The sequence below is a fragment of the Chionomys nivalis genome, chromosome X (assembly GCF_950005125.1).
Source record: "Chionomys nivalis chromosome X, mChiNiv1.1, whole genome shotgun sequence".
NCBI classification, from domain to species: Eukaryota; Metazoa; Chordata; class Mammalia; order Rodentia; family Cricetidae; genus Chionomys; species Chionomys nivalis.
Window position 1 is genome coordinate 101,521,542 of NC_080112.1, and position 9,421 is coordinate 101,530,962.

At 39.6% G+C, this 9,421-nt stretch overlaps 1 pseudogene; it reads right to left on the bottom strand.

The window, feature by feature from the left end:
• Positions 1 to 752: 752 nt before the first annotated feature.
• Positions 753 to 9,079, bottom strand: LOC130868551 (actin, cytoplasmic 1-like; annotated as a pseudogene).
• Between the last annotated feature and the right edge of the window lie 342 nt (positions 9,080 to 9,421).

Below are 9,421 nucleotides of genomic sequence, written 5' to 3' on the forward strand. Positions count from 1 at the left end.
GTTGCTTTTGGTAATGGTGTTTTATCATCATAATAGAAACTCTAACTAGGACAGTTTCCCAATTTGCATTATGCAAATAATGTCAGTTACATTCTCTTTGGGCATCCATCATACTTAAATATGAGATGACATCATCATCATAAAGTATCCTGTTTTCTCTATATATTGAATATAGTGGAAATTGGTCTAATGATCTGTGATAAAGGTTCATATTGTTTAAAATATGATTAATTACTAACTGATGGTTTTAAAAATTAAAATATTAGTGTATTGCTACATACGAATGAAGAAAAGGAGGGTAGTCATTGCTTGTGTGTAAGTATTTACAAAAAGATCTAATGGCTTTGCTCAATGTGAAAAAGCCTACTTTTTTGTTTGTAAAGTGTGTACTTTTATTCAACTAGTCTCAATTCTCAATTCAGTATACAGGCAAGCCCTACCTCCACACCTCAACCAACTCCTAAGTAGACCAAATTTTTTTCCTACATCTCAAGTTGATCAAAAAGTAGGGGCATGATGACCATCCAAAATGAAAATAAAAAGGAATAAGGCAGAAGATTAAAAAAAATTTTTGCAGTACATAATTCATACAAAAATCAATGTTGTCACCTCTTAAGCATGGAGTCAGGATAGATAGGGTTATACTCCTTTTGGTAATGGGAATCAGCCTTTGAGAAGGCAAGAGCATTATGGATACCTGGAATGACTATAAAATATGTACGATTGAAGTCTTCAGCTTCATTGCAGAACTTTCAGGATGCTTGCTTCAGCCAACTACTGTTGTCTTCATTAGTCCACTTTTGAAATCCTGAGTTAAAAACAACAAATGGACAACAACAATAGCAATATAATTTTAAAGAAATAATTTAAAAAGCCATACCAATGTTGTCACCTTATTTTTTCTGTACAAGATAGGTTTTGTTAAGAAACCACATGAAACACAGCTCAGTAACAGTCTTTGTAGAATCATTTGAGGCGAATGATAGAGGGTCTAGACTGGCTGTCCTCCTGATTGCTGCTCCACACCTTCTGGGATGGAGCTAATGATTCACACAGAGTATTTGCACCCACGAAGAACAGTGATCTCAATCTTCATCATGCTTGGAATAAGAGCGGTTATCACCTGCATTCTGTTAGTGGTGCCTGAGTACACGGTGGTGCCACAAATTAGCACTGTGTTGTGTTGTAATATGAGCGGCGGGGCTGCGTCCCCGGCACCCAGCTGCCCACAGGACTAGCTTATGCCCCAAAATAATTACACGGAAACTGTATTTTTTTAATCACTGCCTGGCCCATTAGCTCCAGCCTCTTATTGGCTAGCTCTTACATATTGATCTAACCCATTTCTAATATTCTGTGTAGTACCACGAGCTGGCTTACCAGGAAAGATCTTAATCTGCGTCTGTCTGGAGTGGGAGAATCATGGCGACTCCTGACTCGGCTTCTTTCTCCCAGCATTCTGTTCTGTTTACTCCACCTATCTAATTTTCTGTCCTATCAGGGCCAAGCAGTTTTCTTTATTAATTAACCAATGAAAGCAACAGATAAATCCAAGAACCACCTCCATCAGTGTTGGCATAGAGTTCTTTGTGAATGTTCATGTCACACATCATGATGGAACTGAGTGTAGTTTCCTGGATACTGAAGAATTCTGTAACCAGGAAGAAGAGCAACTGGTGCAGTGGAACTGCTTGTTAACAATAGTGATGATCTGGCCTTTCAGCAGTGTTTAGCTCTTCTCCAAGGAGGAGGAGGATAGATCAATGTCCATTTATCTCTCAAAATTCAGGGCAACATGGCACAGCTTCTCCTTGATGCAACATATGATTTCCTGCTCAGCTTTAGTGGAGAAGCTACAGCTGCTCTTAAGATGTCAGGACCTTTGTGAGGAAGTCTGTCAGGTTCTGGCCAGCCAGGTACACAGGTACGATGGTTTAGGGGAGAGTGTAGTCCTCAATGATTGACATGCTGTGGGTTATCCCATCTATTTAGTTCATTGCTATGAGGGTGGTAAGATGAAAGACATATGGGCAAGGTTATTGAAAGTCTTGAACATGATCTGCGTCATCTTCGCACATTTGGCCTTTGGGTTCAGGATCTTGAAATAACCAGGCTAGTTAAGGATAAAACAATTATATTTTATTTATGATAAGGGGAAAAGTCACGCCACAGGAATGGAAGATCCAGTCTCTGCTCAATCATGGGGAAGCTACACAGAGAGCATATCTGGGTGGTGCATAGGATTTTATCTCCCGGCCACTGAAAGCCATATCAAACTAGGTTCCACCACTTAAAAACTATTGGTTAACAAGTCTTTCTCCATCATCTCACCCTTTTATCTAAACAAGAGTGATCCAAACCCAATACAAAACTATATACAATAGGAACAGATATCAAATATAAAATTATAACAACATCAGCAAGGAACACATGACAAATGTTTTAATAAACATTCTATTCCAAAAAGTTTAAATATTTTATTTAAAATAAACTTGGTATCTCAAAGTTGTTTTAATTTGCATTTCCCTTATCGCTAAGGAGGTTGAGCATGATCTTAAGTGTCTTTTGGTCATTTGAATTTCTTCTGTTGAGTATTCTCTGTTCAGTTCAGTGCCCCATTTTTTAATTGGATTAATTAGCATTTTAAAGTTTAGTTTCTTGAGTTCTTTATAATTTTGGAGATCAGACCTTTGTCTGTTGCAGGGTTGGTGAAGATCTTCTCCCAGTCAGTGGGTTGCCTTTTTGTCTTAGTGACAGTGTCCTTTGCTTTACAGAAGCTTCTCAGTTTCAGGAGGTCCCATTTATTCAATGTTGTCCCTAATGTCTGTGCTGCTGGGGATATACGTAGGAAGTGATCTCCTGTACCCATATGTTGTAGAGTACTTCCCACTTTTTCTTCTATCAGGTTCAGTGTGTTCAGACTGATATTGAGGTCTTTAATCCATTTGGACTTGAGTTTTGTGCATGGCGATAGATATGGATCTATTTTCATTCTTCTACAGGTTGACAACCAGTTCTGCCAGCACCATTTGTAAGATGCTCTCTTTTTCCCATTGAATACTTTTAGCTCCTTTATCAAAAATCAGGTGTTCACATGTTTGTGGGTTAAAATCAGGGTCTTCTACTCGGTTCCATTGATCGACTTCTCTGTTTTTATGCCAATACCTAGCTGTTTTCAATACTGAAGTTCTGTAATAGAGTTTGAAGTCAGGGATGGTAATGCCTCCAGATGATCCTTTATTATATAAGATTGTTTTGGCTATCCTGGGTTTTGGTTTCTAGCCATAAATAAAGGACATTGAGCATATAATTTGTGATCCTAGACAAGCTAAGTAAGAAAGTGAACCCAAAGAAAAACGTATAGTCATCCGCCTGGATAGGGGAAGTAGACAAGATTGCCGGGCAAAAACTGGGAACTTGCGTGTGAGGTGGCATGGGGCTAAGGGGAAATGGGGTGAGAAACGTGAGAAGGGGAGGATGGGAGGAGCTTGTGGGATTGGGATGGTTGGGATATAGGAAGGGTGGATACGGGAGCAGCGAAGTATATATCCTAACTAAGGGAGCCATCTTAGGGTTGGCAAGAGACTTGACTCTAGAGGGGCTCACAGGTGTCCAGGGAGATGTCCCCAGCTGGTACCTTGGGCAACTGAGGAGAGGGAACCTGAAATGACCCTATCCTATACTGATGAATATCTTACATATCACCTTAGAACCTTCATCTGGCGATGGATCAAGATAGAGACAGAGACTCAATTTGGAGCAACGGTCTGAGCTCTTAAGGTCCAAATGAGGAGCAGAAGGAGGGAGAACATGAGCAAGGAAGTCAGGACCCCGAGGGGTGCACCTACCCACTGTGACAGTGGAACTTATCTATTGGGAGCCCACCAAGGCCAGCTGGACTGGGACTGAATAAGCATGGGTTGAAACTGGACTCTCTGAACATGGCGGACAATGAAGGCTGATGAGAAGCCAAGGACAATGGCACTAGGTTTCGATCCTAATACATGAACTGGCTTTGTGGGAGCTTAGCCTGTTTGGATGCTCACCTTCCTGGACCTAGATAGAAGTGGGAGGACCTTGGTCTTCCCGCAGGGCAGGGAATTTGGACTGCTCTTCAGTATCGAGAGGGAAGGGAATGGAGTGGGGGGAGGAGAAGAGGAGTGGGGATAGGGGGAGGGGGCGATATGTGGAAGGAGGGGGAGGGAAATGGGAAATGGGGAGCAGGTGGAAATTTTAATTAAAAAAAGAATAAAAATAAATAAATAATTAAAAAAAAAAACAAAAGCCAATAAATAAATAAATAAACCCTAAAAAAAAGAAAAAAAAAGAAAAGAAGCTTGGCTTAGTAAAAGGAATGCAGCTATGATTACCTAATTTTTAACCCTATTGAAGGCCTAAGAGAGAAGTAATATTACTTGAACAAGCAAGAAGTACAATCAAGCAGCTTCCAAAGTGAGCAATATATGATGGAGACAATTAGCTACCTGAGCAATCACCCAAAGTCTCATTTGCAAGATTGAAGCAACCAACTTTGGCTAAGGCATAGCATAATTGACAGACCGTTTTCAGAGGCAGGAAAAACTTTAGAATCATCCTACCCTGTCTTGGCAAGATTTGACAGTCTTTTTCCTTGTGTCCTGCTTATCCATTTCTGGATACCATGTATTTTGTCAGTGGTTGAGCAATGGGCAGTCTCTTGCCCAAAGGTCAAATGTGCCAAGAAGAAAACAAACTCCCAGTGGACTGTCTTCGGGGCTCAACATTCTCTTGGGAATAGATTGGTGCTGTCAGGAGCAATCATCTTTCATGTCAACAGAACCCTAAGTTCTTTAAATGCCATGTTCTACAGATCCTTGAAATGGTTGAAGATTACCTATCTAGACAGAATACAATCTTTATGTATCTAAAGAATTTAATTAATAACAAACATGAAGAACTATTGACCTAATATTTAATACCTGTATAACTTAAAGACTAAGACTTCATGTCAGAATATTAAATAATCTGTAAAAAAATGTGCAGAAAATGAGGACAATGACCTTAGAATGTAAACAATGTATAAGTATCTTGTTTAGAGGTAAGAATAATATACAATGCAATACAAAACTATTTTCTAAAAGTTGTACAATATACAAAATGTCCTAAACAGAGGTAGAAACATGCATGTATACAATCTGACAGAATAACTTTGCATAGGTGCACAAATATTGTAAACAGAAATAACAAATATAATTTGAACTTGATCAATATACAGAAACTATACCAATGTAAATTACCTATAAATAATAGCTCACAAGTATTCCCTTTATTACTCACTATTGTTAATCCTCCCTTTTTTTTTCAAACAAACATAGTTTCCACCCCAACCCTCTACCTGATACAAGTAACAATCAACAACCCCTAAGTGGTGTTCCCAACCCTGAGGACAAACTTTTTGGAGAGGGGGCGTCATCTTCTAGAATTGTTTCCTGCTGTCATGGGAGCGATGTTCTCTTTATGGGACCCTGCAAAAGTAAACTGATGGTTAAGTTTTAAAATTACTATCTAGTAAAGTATAGCTATGTTCAACCAGTTGATAGAGTTTTTTTAAGGTTCTTATTTGGAGTTCTGGCTAAAATGCCATGAGAAGGTGCTGATACCCCCTCAAAAAGCTGGTCTTATAGTAGCACTATCAGCATCACAATGTCATCTCACCCAGGTGGAGTTTTTGCTGTGGGGCACTATTTTCTCCCTGGACACTTCAAAGATTTGTAGTGAGGAGCTGTGGGCAGGCCTGCTTTTCCTCCTGCCTGGCTCCCACATGGTTAGCTTTACACCCGAAATAACAACACATAAATTGTATTCATATAAACACTGCTTGGCCCATTTCTATTAATGTGTGTAGCACCACGAGGTGCACTTACCAGGGAAGATTCTAGCCTACGTCCATCCTGGGTTGGAGCTTCATCTCATCTGCCCTGGAGAGGAGAGGCCTGGTATCTGAGCTCACTTCCCTTCTTCCCAGCATTCTGTTCTATTTACTCCACCCACCTATGTTCTAACCTATCACGCTAAGCAGTTTCTTTATTAATTAACCAATGACCTTCCTCCATCATTTCTCCTTTTTCTGTTTAAACAAAACAAAAAAAAAGGAAGGCTTTAACTTTAACATAGCAAAATTACATATTACAAAGCAGTTATCAAGTAAGAATTACAGTTACAATATTTACATCTACTTTATCTTTTATCATAACAAAGGAAAACAACTATAACTATCTATTCTTCAACTCCATCAAAGACTCCAGAAGGATATAATATTACCTAAGTAAATGAGAAGTAAGCAACTTACAAAACTCTAGAAATCACAGAGACATCTTGCTGCCTGGACAGTCTCCCAAAGTTCCTCTGTATCATTGGGACATCCATCTTCGGCCTACAGGCCCATAGTTTCCAGCAGACATTTCCATGAAGCAGGAAATTTCAAAGGCAGTTCAGTCACTACCTTCTGTGTCCTGCAGAATGGCTCCAAGACTCTTTCATGAATCAGGAATCCTGAAAGATCATCTCACCTTAGGCAAGTTCAGCAGTCCTCTCTCTGAGGGTTCTCTATGTCCAGTTTATGCAACAGTCAAGGCAAGAGTGGTTTCTTGCCCAAATGACTATCAAACTCCATAAGGATCCTCTTCTATGCCCATCTTCCTCTTGAAGTAGATTGGTGCTGCCAGGAGCAGAGTGTCTCATTGTCATGAAAAGTCCTAAGTTATTAAAACATTAAATGTCATGTTCTATAGTCTTTGAAAGATATGAAGAATGCCTATTCAACTAAAATATATATACATAGATCTAGAAAATCTAACTAACATGACTACAAACTTGACTATTATTAATGATTATCCATTAACAACTTATATACATTACATTTTTACATGAACTACACAATCACAATACCTTAGTCAAGGTCAGAAACACATATACATATGATAAAATTGACCTTAAATTAATATCAGTAAACCAAGAGTCATATCAATGCAATTATTCACATCTATATCCTCTCCCCCTTTAAATGTAAAAGCACATTTATAAACAATATATGGGAACATGGGCGCAGTTATTTCTCTCCAAACTGCTTCCTGCTGAATGGGGGTGCTGTTATTTAGGTCTTTCATGGTATAACCTGTGTGCTAGGTTCATCTCAGTTGGCAGTTGAGTGAAGTAATTTTCTGAAGGTGTTCATGCAACCTTTCAGGAGGGCATGGTCTATCATACCATATTGGGATGGAAGCAATTCACAGGGTCTCATTGTCTGTAAAAACAAAAGAAGAATCTCTTTTCCAAAGTATCATATCCTTAGATCCAAATTCTGAAGTCAAGGTATTTTCAAAATATCTATTGTGGATTAGTTCAGCAGCATTTACAAACAAATATCTTTTAGCAGCTGTTGCTCTTTCTTCAGCATTCAAACAATTCAAAGAAAGCATAATAGCATACAGTATGAAGATTCTCATTGTATTTTCCATCTTTGTGCAGCTTTATTTTAACCTCTATTTCGTTTATTTTTACTTTTATTTTTTGAGACACGTTCTCTGTATATCTTTGTCCTGGAATAACTCTGTAGACCAGGCTGTCTTTGAACTCTCAGAGATCCTTTTGTCTCTGCCTCCCAGGCATTGGGATTAAAGGCGTGTGCTACCTTACCTTGAAGTCACAGAGTTCAACTCTGAGGTCAATCTACCTCTGCCTCCCAAGTGTTGGGATTAAAGGTGTGTACCACCACACCCAACTACTCTCTTTCTTCCTTTTTTTGTGTTTTACTTTAAGAAATTTAACTTTTAGCCTGCATATATTTTTAACACACTGTAAATCATTTAAAGGTTTTTATGTTTTGTTTTTGAATCTCTCTTTACTGTATCTTTCTCTCTTTTTCTGACCACATGAGCCTTTAAATTACCGAGCAATATGGGTAGGATTAAAGCCGTGGCTTTGACGGCTGGATCCAGCCCATTCCTTAGCTTTCCAGCCCCAAGGCAGGGGTAACAGCTATAGCCATTTTTATTGCCACAACTCTGTGGTGTTTCAAGGTCCTTGCTAGCAAGTAAGCTGGAGCATTCTGCTCACAGACCACACTCATTCAGACTGCCTGCCTGAGTCACAGTTTGTCCTGGCAGGATGGCCCAGAAAGCCAGCATTTTAAAACAGCCCAACTTTTTTCCTGCTATGGCTGAAAACAAACAAGCATGCAGACAGCTTTTTACCAACACCTTTTAAGTGTTTCGTGGCAGGACCTCTTAAAAGAGCTGCAGGGTTTTGCAGCTAAAGCTGAGTCAGGAAGCCTCTTTTAAATGAGTGTGCTTGCTTGCCTCTAGCAAGCAGAGCAGACCCAAGAAATTGCAGCTACCAAGAAACCATGCACAATGCTGTCATTTTGTTCTAGAATTACTTACCAAGCTGTCTCAGGCTTTATGTGGAAGCAGTTGTCCACGTGGGTGCCATTCTGTGGTGAGGAGCTGCGGGCAGGCCTGCTTTTCGTCCCGCCCGGCTCCCACATGGTTAGCTTTACACCTGAAATAACAACATACAAATTGTATTCATATAAACACTGCTTGGCTCATTGCTATTAATTTGTGTAGCACCACAAGGGGGTGACTTATCAGGGAGATTCTAGCCTACGTCCATCTTGGGTGGGAGCTTCATCGCATCTGCCTCAGAGAGGAGAGCTATGGAGTCTGATCTCACTTCCTCTTCCTCCCAGCATTCTGTTCTGTTTACTCCACCCACCTATGTTCTAACCTATCAGACCAAGCAGTTTCTTTATTAATTAATCAATGGCCTTCCTCCATCATTTGCAGGAAAATGATCTGTAGGAAAATCTATTGATTTTATACATAGAGAAATACATTTAATAAAGAATACAATATAGACAAAATAGACATGGAGAAAGTAAAAATTTCCTAAAGTCTTCCTTCTGTCCCATACCAGATGCCTCCCAATATGAGACAGAAACCCCAAATGTTCCTTTAACAACAAGATTCAGGGTCAGAATTCCTTGCTTGTTCTGAGCCTTGTTGCCCTCGTAGGAGTCCTTCTGGTCCATTCCCACCATCGTGCTTTGTTCAGTGAGAGGCCTGTGATGGAGAGGAAGACCTCTCCGGGAGCATTTTCACCAATGAAGCCAGCTTTGTACATGCTAGAGCTGTTGTTAACAATCAACGAAGTTATATCATCATCCAAGGTAAACTGATGGCAGGTGTGGACCAGGGAGGAAGGAACTCTGAGAAGTCTGTGTTTGCAGGGTGGATGCAGAGTCCACTAAGCCTACCTTCTTACAAGATTTCAGCAGACCTAAAATTTAGATTGTAATAAATACAGTGAGAACATTACAAGAAAAATTAAATAAAAACTTTCTTACTGAAAGTGTAAATGGAAGTAATTTTTGATTATATGA